General features: G+C 35.8%; 1 protein-coding gene across 4 annotated transcripts in view; it reads right to left on the bottom strand.

Moving 5' to 3' along the window:
• LOC148942232 (uncharacterized) overlaps positions 1 to 15,657 on the bottom strand; it is an 82,780-nt gene extending 67,123 nt beyond the window's left edge. The window contains exon 1 of one of the 4 annotated variants that reach the window (XM_089103751.1): positions 15,520 to 15,657. The gene's annotated coding sequence lies outside the window, so the exon portion shown is untranslated. Of the gene's footprint in view, positions 1 to 15,136; positions 15,162 to 15,476 lie in introns of those variants that run through there. The other 3 variants (XM_089103753.1, XM_089103754.1, XM_089103755.1) reach the window with 3 other exon arrangements.
• Positions 15,658 to 15,918: the final 261 nt, after the last annotated feature.

Below are 15,918 nucleotides of genomic sequence, written 5' to 3'. Positions count from 1 at the left end.
AAAATGAAACTTTCAGAGATGGATCTGAAGGCTAAAGTATGTTCTGCAGTGGTATTTTGAAGTACCTATCTCCACTCCTTCTCCTTCTAGAGGGTCCTGACCTTTAAAAATCAGTGAATTATTACCATAATTAATTAATTACCTTATTTTGGACTTCGGAGCGAAATTAAGGTCCATACTGGATCTGTTGTGCTCTGGGTCAATGATGGCAAAATTTCGTCTCTGTGTTAGGGCCCAGTGACACGCCATAAGAGAGGTCTGCTGGAGAGATGCAATTTAAGCCCAAAGCAGCATCAGCCTCAGAGCAAGACAGTCATTATGATGAAGTTGACATCAGTCGGTAGTTGAGTGGGACGGACAGTCCCACTCATATTTCCGCAGCTTGTCATTCCATTCCTTGTCCAGTCTGGACTTGAAGACGCAGCCGTGGGTGCAGTCACCGTTTCAGCTTGAAAGCTATTCCAATTGTTGACAACACGCTTGGAGAAGAAGTGTTGCCGCGTACGTGTATTGACAGAACGTTCTGACAGCTTTTGAGAGTGTCCTCTTGTATGGTGCTGACTTGAATGTTTGGTAAAAAGGGGGTTATTTGGTTGTGCGTTATACTTGTAGATCAGCATCATATCACCACGGCGGCGTCTGCAGACGAGTGTTGGCAGCTGCATGCGTTCCAGTCTCTTGTTGTATGGGAGATCTCGTAGGCCAGCTATCCACTTTGTGGCACGCCTCTGAACTCCCTCGATTAGACTGGTATCATTCTTATAGGAAGGGGAGGTGAGACATGTACCGAAATCCAAAACAGGCCTAAACTATAGCCTTAGAAAGACTGTACGAGAGCGGCCGGTTATGGTGCATTTGAGGAGACTGAGGCTTTTATCTGCTTTTGAAACTGCTTGTTGCCAGTGGCCATGGAACTTCAATTGTTCATCTACCAGCACTCCTAGATCTCATTCTTTAGGACTTGTCTTTAGTACTAAGTCAGCCAGTGAATTGGGATTGAACATGTTGTCTGGTGACGGGGTTGTTGCTTCCAAAGTGAAGGACACTGCAGTTTGATGCATTGAATTCAAGTAGCCAATCTTGTGTCTATGTTTGGATTTTATGAAGGTCACACCGCAGACTTTGTTGATTTGCAAGCCCAAACAGCTTGGAGTAGTTGGCATAGAGAGTGATGTTGTTTTCTGTTCTGTTCACCATATCATTGATGTATATTAAGAATAGGGTAGGACCCAAAACAGTACCTTGGGGGACTCCGCTTACAACATCACATGGTTTGGAGAAAACCTTGTCGCCATTAGCTGTGAAGAGTCGAGCCTGCTGAGTCTAACCAGTCAGAAAGTGCATGACCCAAACGATCACGTCCACGTGGGTACCTACTGCAAAGAGTTTCAATCTGGGATGGTTGTATGGTACCTTGTCAAAAGCCTTGGCTAGGTCTAGTAATTATAAAAGTTAAACCTTGCAAAATAAATCTTCTGCTTAAATGAAGTACAACAAAATTGTTTTCAGCTTTAAAACTTTGCCCAATCCCAATTTATAAGGTTTTAAAGATATTCAAATACATTTCGTAAATTTTGAAAAAAAACAACATTGATATAGCTTAAAATTCTACTCAAATAACAGGAATTGCATTTTCAGAACTTAAGCCAGAGAAAAAGAAACTGATAATTGAAAATGAAGGTAAAATGTTGTTTTGTCAAAATTTCAATAGGTCAGACCTGTCATGTAGGCAAATTTCAGGATCCTCTAGAGCAGGGCTTCCTACACTTTTTTCATTCACAACCCCATTTATAATTGCAAGTTTCCTGGCAACCCCATATAAATATTATTAAAAGACAAATAAATACTTTTTGATGATTCATTTATTAGGTAACAATATACATATGCACATGAAAATATATATTTTTAGAATTCGTTTAGAAACATACAGAAATCTAAAATAAAAAATTCAACAAAAGTTGAAAAGTTGTATTTATTATATTTAAAGAAATTATATGCCCTATTTTTCATCAAAATTACATATTTTGCAATACCATACATAAAACAATATTCTGACTGTCTTAAATTATTATTAAAAAAAATTATTAAAAATTATTATCTAAAAAAAAAAGTTTTGTTGGGACTCGAAGAGACTTTTCCGCTTTTAAACAAATGGTAACTGCACCGACGTACTAACCACTAGTACCAATGTAGGCCCGGTGAATGATTTGTTTAAAGTGATAAAACTTATTTATATCTAATTACTAATTTATATTTAAATTAAACTAATTTATATCGAATTGACAAATTATAACAGAAAATACAGCATAATCGTTACAAATACATACAGACCAATACCAAGGTTTTTTTTTTAGCTAGGATGGAAGTAACTGAATGTGTCACAGTCAACTGAATGTGTTTGAACATAGTCGTTGGGTGGTTGACATTAAATTAAAATGAAAGGAAAAACTTTAGTGAGATGGATGTGCCTGTTTTTTATTGCATAAAAAAACAAAATCTTGGTGGAATGTTTGACACTGCTGGACGTAAAACCTCTTCAACATTTTTTAGCAATGAACAATATTGGGGTTTGATATGTGTTAAAGTTCAGTAAGTAACTTCCCATAAATATATGGTGTTCAATGGCAGAAGAACATACAATGCATCTGCAAGTGTGGGAAATGCAGTTCTAGTTCTCATCCAGAATTCAGCCGAGGGCTTTTTTGGAAATTGTAGTTTTAAGTTTAAATCAGTTGGAAGCTCAGCAAATTCCTGTTGAGCTTTAAGTGGCACGTGATCAATCTCAGTTAAATCAATACGAAACAGATTTTGAATACAAGCTTCTCTTGATTATAAAATAATCAACACTGGAAAATATTTTGAACAATTTTTTTTATCCTATCTTTCCAAAATTTAATCTTTTTAATAAAACTTTCAATTTTATCATTAGAAGTAAATATATGGCATCTTTTTCTTTGAAGAGACAAGTTGAGATCATTTAGTTTTGCAAAGATATCTGACAAATAACACAGCTTGGAAAAAATCATTACATACATTACATTTTGTCACAAACAGACTATTGTGAATAAATTGATGACCATGGATGATTAAACTTACTTTGAAAATGGGATAGAGATCTATTAATTCTAATGTTACGGTCAGCTAGTTTATACAAATGAATACAGCTTTTTTTCACATGGGTCAAATGTAAAAGATATTTAGCAAATCTGAAGAAGATTTACTGTAGGTGCTTTTTATCTGTAACTGTAAAGAATTTCTAGAAAGGAGCAATTTAAAGCAGATGAGGAAGGGCTGTGGCGTTGTAAACGGGTGCTAGAAGGTAGCAGTTGAAATGTAGTCTGCTTTTTAGGATTCCAGCATAAGAAGTGCTAATTTTACACTCAACGTCAAAAATCAGCAAATGACATGTATAACCAATAGATGTGCCAATTGGAAGGCCCATGTATGTAATATGGTCTGCAAGTTTAACAAGAGAACCGTCCATATTTAGAAGAGAAGTAGAGGGATTTCGCCAATTGAAAAGGACAACTTTGGTTTTCTCAGGATTAAAAGACAGCCCAGTTTTTGAATATTCATCTTTGAGGATTTTGAAATTCTGCTCAATGTGCTGGATCATACAGCTGAGATTCAAGATGTCATCAGCATAACAAATATGAGACATATCAATTCTCCCAAGAATGCATGAAGGAAGACACTTTGCCTGAGTATCCAGGACACTATTATTGAACAGGGTTGGGGAAGTGATAGCTCCCTGACTAGTGCCTTTTTTAACAAGGATAGGGTACTGAGGAATCACAAGCATATTCAAGGAATTTGAAGAGTTTGGCCTCACACAAGAATTAATGCAATTATATTGGGATTGATGAAGAGCCAATTGCAAGGGAAAACAGGATGGGAGTTTTAAATGCACTAAGATTCCTACATAAATTCTTGTGAACACGGACAACTGATGGGTTTCCGCCTTGCTTTGCCATATGAAGAAGCATGGAAAAATGAATTAAGGAACTGAATGCACATTTAGTGTCATGTCCAGCAAAGATCATACTTTCTTCTGAAGATTCACCATCAGCAAGGGCAGTAAAAACTAGTGTAAGAGCATGAGAACAGCCAAGATTAGCCTGAAAACCAAACTGATATGGGGGAATGTAACATTTCTGTGATGAACTCATCAACAAAAGGAGCTCAAAAGTAGAGACAGTGATGGGTCAGAAAGAGGAACATTGCAATTCGGATGTTCCTTTTTTGAGAATTAGAGTCAGATCACCAATGCAGAATGAGGAAGGAACAGTGCCTATAACAAATGCCATTTGCATGACAAGGCTGAGGTGACTCATCAGTACAAAACCCTTATCTATCCCACAAGACACTTTCTTTTTAAGTTGGGATATGGCTTTTATGACAGCGTCACAAGTAACAACAAAATCAAGGTCAGGAGATTCATCAATGAATTTGCAGAGCTCGTCACAAAATTGTGACTCTAAAACAGGATCAGGCTCAGAAAATTCATTTAAAAAATGGGATATGCATTTGGACAAAGGAATGTCATTTGGGTCTGGCAAATTGGAGGCGATAGTACAAGGTAATAGCTTCCACAGTAGATCAGGTGAATTCCCAACCTTCTTGGAATAAAGTGTCTGTATTTTAGATCAATGAAGGGTAAGTTCCTTAGCAAAACATTTTCTTGACACTTTTTTCAGTTCATTGACTATTCCATGATGGCAGCATGGGCAATATCTCCATAATTTGTACCAAAACTTAGCAAGGTCACAAGCTTCAGAAAACATTAGATTTCCTGACCACCAAGGAGCTTGGGTGCCAACACAGATTTTTTTAAGAGGAACTGGCCTTTTTTCAGCATACAAAAGTGCATGGCAGATGTAGATGAAGCGCATGGCATTCTGCAGAGTAGATATCAAGAGTTAATCTAACTTCATTAATGCCTTTATTGGAAGACAATTGCAGAAGATGAAATGGAATCTGAATCTTGTTTAGGATGCTATCTGAAGTTTTGATGAACTGAGATGTGTTAATTTTTTTCCGATTGCAACAAGTATACCACTTATACCAGTGAACAATATGAAACTGTAATACTGGAATCTGAGAAGCTTCTTGTTTAAAACTAGAAGCAATAGGAAGGTGATCTGAAACTTAGAAATTACCTTAACAGTAAGGTAAAGGAAATTACCTTAACAGTAAGGTAAGGTAATTTGGAAATTACCTTAACACAAAGTATATAAAGGTTACATGACACAACATGTTTGAGGTTAGATGTGAAAGAGGAAGAATGAATGTAAGTAATCTGAGCAGATTTTGGCTGAAATTTAAAATCATCACGAAATATTCCTAATAGTAAAGAAGCATGGATAGAAGCTGAAGACAACCTGCAATTTAAATCACCTATGATCAAACATGGAATTTCCAGTATAAGGACATCACAAAGACAAGAGCAAAGTTTACTAACTGCTAATGCAAAATCTCTGTCCAAATCTTCATCTTTGTAATCAGTGGGTAAATACATATTTATTACTATGCACTCATCTACTTGAACATGCTAAAAAACTATCACTAGATTAAAAAAAAACACTAGAATTAAGATTAGATGCTAAATAAATAGCAATACCACCAGAAGCTCTACCTTTAGAAGCACTATGTTTAGGTGGAACCGAAAAAGTTTTGAAGTTAGCACTAATGTTGAGTAAACCAAGGCTGTGGTTAGTCAGGAAATGTTCCTGAAAACACAGAATATCATGATTATGAAGTATATTCTCAAGAATAGGTCTTTTTATAAGACCACCATTAATGTTCCAAGAGAGAAAACGAATATCCATTGATCAACTTAGCTGCCCATTTATCGGTTTGAGCGTTGCCAGGGCATTTGATACTGTAACTGGTGTAATTAGACTCTTTACATGTAATGCAAAACATGTTCCAGACACATGGATTATCCCTGGTGGAACCACAGCAAGAGCAAAGTTCTGCATTCTTACAATCAGCAGCAAAATGTCCTTGTTGATGGCATCTGAAACACTGTTTAGGTATGAATATGAAATTCGGGACAGCTAACTTCTCATAACCCATCTTCACAGAATTTTTCAGAAAAGAATCAAGATCACTCCATTTTTCAAAGTAAATCTTGAAGACACATGACTTGCCACACTGCAAACCTTTGACGTATTTTGGAATAATTTTCTTTAGATCTTTTTCATTAATTTCTGTTGGTATGCTTTTTATTACACTGATGAAGGCAGAAGATTTAACAGAGGCTAAAAGGCAAGGTTGGAACTATTTCATCTGGTCAGCAATTGAGGAGGCCGTGGGTTCACTTTTTACAGCAATTTTCCATTCTGATGAAGAATGTTTCACCTTTGAAGTATCATTTGCAGCTTAAGGACATATTTTATCCATAAAATCTTTCCTTAATAGTGGAGATGAAAGATTGGACGACAATTTATTAACACAACAGCATAGGTATGAGGCTTGGATGGGTCCTTGGTGCAAGACAGCTGAGCAGAAGAGGGTCAAGCAGAGGTTGCCTGTACTGCAGGATGTTGGTTATTTAGCTCAGACAAACTGTCCATTTTAAAGGAAAGTTTATTCATGCAACAGGTTAACATTGCAACAATCACATGACCAGCTGGTGGAATTTCACAGGGCAAGTATATTACAAATTTTGGGATCTTATGTTTTCTTTTAATGCTTTAGATAGCCACTTACAAACGTCAAGGACATTTTCATCATCTTTTTGGCATCTAATTAAACATGTTCCAATTTGTAGCACCTGATGTAAAACCTCCTTTGCCTTTAGAATAGTTTCATGGCTGAAAAAGCTTGTTGACTTAGCTATTATTGTCTCTAGTTTGATATAATCAATCATCAATTGAGAAATAAAACTAAATATTGGATTTAAAATAATATCCAAGTTGTACATTATTAGATAATTACACTTACAGTAATAATATTCAATAGATAAAAATCCACTCCAAATCAGTGCCAAAAACTGTTGCCAATATAAACTCAGTCAATCACCACAATTGGGTAAATAACCACAAATTCTAAATTCAAGAGACATAATGAAAAGTCAGTAAAAAAAACCATCCAAACCAGTTCATAATAATTATCCAGAATTATTGCTCTGCACAGCATGAGTATATTCTAAACAGATAGAGTTAATCCAGCTTAAAGTCAATTAGTTGTTAACTGGTCAGATACCAAAAGACAACTGATATTTGACTTTTAAATCTCTAGTGACCCCATGATTTGCTATGCAACCCTATTTGGAGTTGCCACCCATAGTTTAGGAAGGCTTGCTCTAGAGGGAGAAGGAGTGGAGATAGGTACTTCAAAATACAAGTAAATTTATAGTGGGCTATATAATTTAGCTAAGATGAAAGTGAAAACATCATTTTATGCCTTTTTTATGCTCTTTCATAATTCAAGATTTACTTCTGGGGCAAATTGCATCTTAAGCTGTTAAAGGGGCCGTAAAGGTATTTCCTTTTTGTAACCACACAAAGAAGTTATCAACAGTAGTTAAGCTATTGAAAAGTGGTTAAAAACATATCACTAGCTTATAAATAAGTTATTCAAGAGTAATATATTCCAAAAATACTTATTTATAACAAATTCAAACCTTATTTATTAGGCAACTCAAATATATACTGTTTTCCAACTGTTTCAAGTTTTTCAAATACCATCACCAAAAATAGTGCTGAATTTTGCAATTTGAAACTTTGCTGTTGACAATTCAGGGTATATATTTGCACATTGGGGGGGGGGGTAGGTAAATTTTAATGTCAATTTGCAGTTGGCCATATAATTTAGCTAGGATGGAAGTGAAAACATCATTTGATGCTTTTTCATTATTCATATAAAATACCTTTGGGGCCTGTTTAAGGGCTCAAGATGCAATTAGCCCCAGAAGTAATTATTGAATTATGAACAAGCACAAAAAAGGTATCAAATGACATTTTCACTTTCATCTTAGCTAAATTATGTAGGCCACTAGAAATTTACCAAAATATCTTCCTGGGACAAAATTTGGTAAATTTTTGGCAGTTCATGTTTTTGACTTACAAATAAAGTAAACAGACCACTTGATGCCTTTTTTTTATGCTCTTTCCAAATATACTAATCATTTGGTACTCCTGCATTATGTGGGCACTGCAAAGAAGTCATGTTTGGTTAATGCTAATGAATAAAATAAAATGAATATACAATAGTTTATAAACAAATTTGGGCTATATATTTGCACATTAGGGGGTGGGGGTAAAGCATACCCTATATTAAATATGTTACCTAACCTAGGTACCTTTTCCCCTTCCTAAACCCCCAAAACACAATCATTTAAATATTGTAAACACATTAAGAAACCAAGGCTCTGCATTCCATTTCTCTATTGAAACACCCATTTGGCATGCTTTGTCTCTCATTACCTTCATACTGCATATAACATTAACCAAACTTGACTTCTTTGCAGTGCCCACATAATGCAAAATCATGTTTGTTGGAAATGAATTTTATCCCCACCCCTATATATACCAATTCATGGTATACATTTGGGTAAATTTTATGCAGTTCATATTATTGACTTCCAAATAAAGTGAACATACCACTCAATGCCTTTTTTATGCTCCTTACAAATATAAAAAATCATTTTGGTCACAAATTAATTCTAGCCTCACTCCTATGTATACCAATTCAGGGTAGCCTCTATAGGCCTATTTGCATATTAGGGGGGGGGGGGGAGGTAAAGTTTAAACTTAGCTCTCACTTGCATCAGTGATAAAGTTTACCCCCCCCCCCTAATGTGCAAACATATACCCTGAATTGGTATATATAGGGGTGGGGGTGAAATTCATTTGTGACAAAATGATCATTATATTTGGAAAGAGCATAAAAAAGGTATAAAGTGCTATGTTTACTTTATCTGTAAGTCAATAATATGAACTACAAGACTTACAAATAAAGTGACCATACCACTTAATGCCTTTTTTTATGTTCTTTACAAATATAATAATCATTTTGGTCACAAATGAATTTTACCCCCACCCCTATATTTACCACTTCAGGGTAGCCTATATAGGTCCATTTGCACATTAGGGGGGCGGGGGACGGGGGGGGGTAGGTAAAGTTTAAACTTACCTCCCACTTGCAGCAGTGATAAAGTTTACCCCCCCCCCCCATAATGTCCAAACATATACCCTGAATTGGTATATATAGGGGTGGGGTGAAATTCATTTGACAAAAATGATTGTTATATTTGGAAAGAGTATAAAAAAAGGAATCAAGTGCTATGCTCACTTTATTTGTAAGTCAACAATATGAACTACAAACATTTACCTATTTTTGCACATTAGGAGGGGGGTACAGTTTAAACTTACCTCTCATTTGCATCATAAATAAACTTTACCCCCACCCTCCTAACGTGCCAACATATACTCTGAATTGGCATATATAGGGGTGGGGGTAAAATTCATTTCCAACAAAAATGATTAGCCTAGTATATTTGGAAAGAGCATAAAAAAGCATTGAGGAGTATGTTTACTTTATTTGTAAGTTAATAATATGAACTGTCAAAAATGTACCCATACTTTAGCCTGTAGACCCATCCCTGAAAGTTTCATTTTCTTAACCTAACCCATTTCCAAGATAGCCAAAAGTAGGCACCTAGCTAAAGTAGAATAGGCCTATTACCCATTTGTCTTTTAGGTACAACATTAACTGAGAAGACAATCATTAGATTTTTACTACCTTATGCAGTAAATTCTACTTTAGCTACTTTTGGCTATCTTAGAAAGGGGCAAGGTTAGGAAAATTAAACTTTTAGGAATGGGTCTACAGGCTAAAGCATGTCCTGGGAAGATATTTTGAAGTACCTACCTCCTCTCCTTCTCTCTCTAGAGGGTCCTGACATTTGATGACCTTTAAAAATATGTGTGTTATAAAAGTGAAACCTTGCAAAATAGATCTTTGGCTTAAATGAAGTAGTCTTCAAAAAAATTGTTTTCAGCTTCACAACTTTGCTCAATCCCAATTTATAAGGTTCAAAAGATATGCAAATAAATTTCCTGTGTATTGAATAAAAAACTTTGAAATGGCTTAAAATTCTATTCAAATAACAGGAATTACATTTTCAGAACTAAAGCCAGAGAAAAAGAAACTGAAAATTAAGGTAAAATGTTGTTTTGTCAAAATTTCAATAGGTATAGTCATGTCATGTAGGCAAATTTCAGGACCCTCTAGAGGGAGAAGGAGTAGAGGTAGGTACTTCAAAATGTAAATATATACCAAATCATTTTATTGAGTTAGGAATAAAGTGAATACACCTCTTGATGCCTTTTTTATGCTGATTACGAATATAATAATCATTTCTATTGGAAATGAATTTTAGCCCTCCCCCCCCTATATATGCCAATTCAGGGTATATATTTCTACATAAGGGGGTGGGGTAAAGTTTAAACTTATCTCCCATTTACATCAGAAATAAAATTTGCCCCACACCCCCCCCCTAATGTAGAAATATATACCCTGAATTTGCATATTTAGGGGGGGGGGCTAAAATTCATTTCCAATAGAAATGATTGTTAGGCTATATTCATAATCAGCATAAAAAAAAGGCATCAAATGGTATATTCACTTTATTTGAAACTCAATAATATGATTCAGTAAACATTTACCCTTCAAAATGGGAGTATACCCAATGGATATTATCTAAAAACTTCTATTCTATAGAATGTAAAAATAATATCCAACCATACTTAGTTATTGCCAAAATTATCCAACTAGTTAGCTATCTGAAAAATCCTTTTAAGCAAATAAGAAATTATCCAACTGGGAAAATAATTAAAATTTAAAAGAAAAATAGTTTTATCTTGCTAGCCAAATACAATAAAGCATAAGAGCCAACTTAGTATCTCTAACTAGGTGGATAATACTTTAACTTAATGCTTGTGATATATATCTTACTAGACAAATAAGTCAATTCTTCATACAAAGTAGTGATAATATCCAACTAGTCAGACAATTTTTTCTCTTAGACATAGCATAAACATCTAACTTGGTGGATAATACTTTATCCTAGCCCTTCTGATATTAATCAAAATAGGTAGGCTAGTTAAGTAACTTCCTGCCTAGTTAAATATATATGATAATATCTAAGATTCAGCATTATCCACTTAGTTAGATATTCTTGCTGTGCCAAAGAGAAACAATTTATCTGGCTAGTTGGATATTATCCCGAACCTGCATAGCCTAATGGAATTTACGTATCATCCGTGTTTGATATATATCAGGAGGGTTAAGACTTGGTATTAACTATCTAGTTAGATGTTCATGCTATGCCTAAGAGAAATGAATTATCTAGCTTGTTGGATATTTACCATAAGCTGCTTTGAGATTCTTCTTATTTGCCTAATTGGATATATATCAGAAACTCTAAGCAACATTATTATCCAACTAGGTAGATATTCTCTCAGCCTAAGAGAAACAATTTATCTGGCTAGTTGGATATATAACAGAAACACTAAGCTATATTATTATCCACCTAGTTAGATATTCTTGCTGTGCCTAAGAGAAACAATTTATCTGGCTAGTTGGATATTATCCCAAAACTGTATAATGAGATTTACTTATCCTCCTAGTTGGATATATTAGGAGTATTAAGACTTGGCATTATCCACCTAGTTAGATGTTCATGCTATGACTAAGAGAAATGAATTATTTGGCTAGTTGGATATTAACCCCAAACTGCTTACCTTAAATCGCACTTGCTAGCAATATGGACGAGTCCAGTGTACGCCAGTTAGTGATGATAGGGCCACGGGACATCAGCTTCATCCCATTGCGTGAGCCATAGTTTGGTTTCCCATTCCTTATCAAGATTGGCTTTGAAACTGTCAATGGATGGTGAACTCACTGTCGTTTTGCTCAGATCGTTCCAGAGGCTTATGATGCGGTTGGAGAAGAAATGGTTCCTCTTCCTTGTATTAGCACGCTTCCGAAAAAGCTTTGCTGAATGACCCCTGGTTCTTGACAACTGGGCAGGCTGAAAGAGGTCCTTGTCGTCAGACTTGAGCAGTTTGTAGGTCATTATCATATCACCTCTTTGCCGACAGTTTGTCAGAGTTGTTAGCTTGAGGCTCTGCAGTCGGCATTCATACTCTTTGTCTCTGAGCCCCTTTACGCATTTTGACGCCCGTCTTTGGACAGACTCGAGAGCCATCTGGTCTGTTTTATTAATTGGCATGGTGACACACATTCCAAATTCTAATCTCGGTCTCACCAGGCTCTTGTAAAGTTTTGTGATTATTGCAGGGGATCTACTTGTCATTGTACGTTTGATGAGACCGAGAGTTTGGTTCGCCGTTGCTACTGCAGCTCGGGTGTGGCAGTTGAAATTAAGGTCTTCATCTACAACAACCCCCAGATCTCTTTCAGAGGGACTCTCGGAGAGTGGCTGTCTCACACCAGCATTTGCTGACATCGAGTATTGCCATTGTGGGTTATTTCTTCCAAAATGGAGAACCTTGCACTTTTCGACATTAAACTCAAGCCTCCATATCTTGGCCCATTCGCCAAAGCTGTCAAGATCTGACTGTATTGAGGTCACACCTTGCTCAGTTCCAACAGGACCAATGAGCTTTGAGTTGTCGGCGTACAGGCTAAGCTTGCTTGTAACGGTTCTTGGAGCGTCATTAATATATACATTGAAGAGTGTAGGTTCCAAAACTGTTCCTTGAGGAACACCGCTTAAGACCTCAGCTATTTTGGAGTAGTAAGCTCTGCCACCTTCACCAAAAACTCTGACCTGCTGCTTTCTTCCCTTTAGGAAAGACGTGATCCAGTCCACCACTCCCTCTTGAATTCCAACTGCCTTCAGTTTCAAATGAAGCCTTTGATGGCAGACTTTAGCAAAGTCTAGCAAGATCATATCCACTGGGAGACCTTGGTCGAGGAGCTCAGTTATGTAATTATACGAGTCAATCAGATTGGTTTCGACTGATCTGCCTGGTCGGAAACCATGTTGTTGTTTCGATAGAAGGTTATTTGTGATCAAATGTCTAAGAATGGCAGTGTTGACAATACCTTCTAGGATTTTCCCGACAGCAGACATAATACTGATTGGCCAATAACTGCTTAGAGAATCTTCTTATCTGCCTAGTTGGATATATATCAGAAACTCTAAGCAACATTATTATCCAACTAGGTAGATATTCTCTCAGCCTAAGAGAAACAATTTATCTGGCAAGTTGGATATATAACAGAAACACTAAGCTACATTATTATCCACCTAGTTAGATATTCTTGCTGTGCCTAAGAGAAACAATTTATCTGGCTAGTTGGATATTATCCCAAAACTGCATAGCCTAATGGAATTTACGTCTCCTAGCTGGATATATATCAGGAGGGTTAAGACTTGGTATTAACCATCTAGTTAGAAGTTCATGATATGCCTAAGAAAAATGAATTATCTGTCTTGTTGGATATTTACCCTAAACTGCTTTGAGATTCTTCTTATCTGCCTAGTTGGATATATATCAGAAACTCTAAGCAACATTATTATCAAACTAGGTAGATATTCTCTCAGCCTAAGAGAAACAATTTATCTGGCTAGTTGGATATTCTCCCGAAAGTGTATAGCCTAATGGAATTTACGTATCCTCCTAGTTGGATATATATCACGAGTGTTAAGACTTGGTATTAATCAACTACTTAGATGTTCATACTATGTCTAAGAAAAATGAGTTATCTGTCTAGTTGGATATTAACCCCAAACTGATTAGATAATCTTCTTATCTGCCTAGTTGGATATATATCAGAAACTCTAAGCAACATTATTATCCAACTAGGTAGATATTCTCTCAACCTAAGAGAAACAATTTATCTGGTTAGTTGGATATTAACCCCAAACAGCTTAGAGAATCTTCTTATCTGCCTAGTTGGATATATATCAGAAACACTAAGCTACATTATTATCCACCTAGTTAGATATTCTTGCTGTGGCTAAGAGAAACAATTTATCTGGCTTGTTGGATATTATCCCAAAACTGTATAATGAAATTTACTTATCCAACTAGTTGCATATATTAGGAGTGTTAAGACTTGGTATTATCCACCTAGTTAGATGTTCATGCTATGACTAAGAGAAATGACTTATTTGGCTAGTTGGATATTAACCCCAAACTTCTTAGAGAATCTTCTTATCTACCTAGTTGGATATATATCAGAAACACTAAGCAACATTATTATTGAACTAGATAGATATTCTCTCTGCCTAAGAGAAACAATTTATCTGGCTAGTTGGATATTAACCCCAAACTGCTTAGAGAATCATCTTATCTGCCTAGTTGGATATATATCAGAAACACTAAGCTACATTATTATCCACATAGTTAGATATTCTTGCTATGCCTAAGAGAAACAATTTATCTGGCTAGTTGGATATTATCTGAAAACTGTGTAATGGAATTTACTTATCCTCCCAGTTGGATATATATCAGAAGTGTTAAGACTTGGTATTAGGCTATCCACCTAGTTACATGTTCATGCTGTGCCTAAGAGAAATGAATTATCTGGCTAGTTGGATATTAACCCCAAACTGCTTAGAGAATCTTCTTATCTGCCTAGTTGGATATATATATCAGAAACACTAAGCTACATTATTATCCAGTTAGGTGGATATTCTTGCTGTTCCTAAGAGAAACAATTTATCTGGCTAGTTGGATATTAACCCAAAACTGCTTAGAGAATCTTCTTATTTGCCTATTTGAATATATATCCAAAAGACTAAGCTATGTTACTATCCAACTAGGTAGATATTCTGTATATTGCATAGACAGTCAAATATTCAGCTAGGTAGGTAAAGGTGCAAGAGTCTTAAAAATGTTATTATCTGTCTAGCATGATATTTTATCTTGATACTAAGTGTAGTTGGATATTATTTTTACATTCTATAGAATGTAATTTTTTTAAGAATATCCATTGGGCACCTTCCCCTTCAAAATACCTTCCCAGGACATACTTTAGCCTGTAGACCCATCCCTGGAAGTTTCATTTTCCTAGCCTAACACCTTTCCAAGATAGCCAAAAGTAGAATTTTACCCCTTATGCCACCAGTGTAAATTTAGTTTAGGCCTACCTGTATATGACTCCTGTAAATGAATGAGCAAGAAAAGGCTATGCACTAGCCTAGGGTGATAAAGTTCTACCAAATCATATTATTGAGTTAGGACAAAAGTGAATACACCATTTGATGCCTTTTTATGCTGATTACGAATATAATAATCATTTCTATTGGAAATGAATTTCAACCTCCCCCCCCCCCATATATGCCAATTCAGGGTTAGGTATATATAGGCCTAGAGGGGGGCGGGGCTGAAATTCATTTTTGATAGAAATGATTATCAGCATAAAAAAAGGCATCAAATGGTGTATTCACTTTCTTCCTAACTCAATAATATGATTTGGTAGAACTTTACCTCTAGGGCTAGTACAATCCCAGATCAAACAAAAAGAGTTAACCTGATCATGAAAGAAGATTCATAAGGTAAACCTAGCAAGCCTATAAACTTTACAAGACTAGCACTGGCCCAGCCTATGGTAATCTTGTAAATGATTCTAGGCATTAACAAATCACATGACGGTTCAAGGAGTTTTTTTCCTGAGCAACAGAACAGTGTTACCAGAATGTGAGAAATAGTAAGTCGGAGCTTTTGAAAAATAAGCCAAAAATAAGCCAGCGCATTTGAAAAAACAGGCCAAAAAATATTATTTTCCCCCAAATTCAACTCAACTTTTACGTTGCTTACCTACTATTCACACTGAAAGGTTCATTGTTGAAAACGTAATACGGTGCGTATTCTGCATCGCATTGCCGCAACGGTGAAACCGTAAACTCTGTTCACATCAAAAGTTGCATTT

The sequence above is a fragment of the Artemia sp. Qi Xiang Cuo genome, chromosome 17, assembly GCF_049724085.1.
Source record: "Artemia sp. Qi Xiang Cuo chromosome 17, ASM4972408v1, whole genome shotgun sequence".
Taxonomy (NCBI): Eukaryota; Metazoa; Arthropoda; class Branchiopoda; order Anostraca; family Artemiidae; genus Artemia; species Artemia sp. Qi Xiang Cuo.
This window is presented reverse-complemented; position numbering and strand designations above follow the sequence as displayed.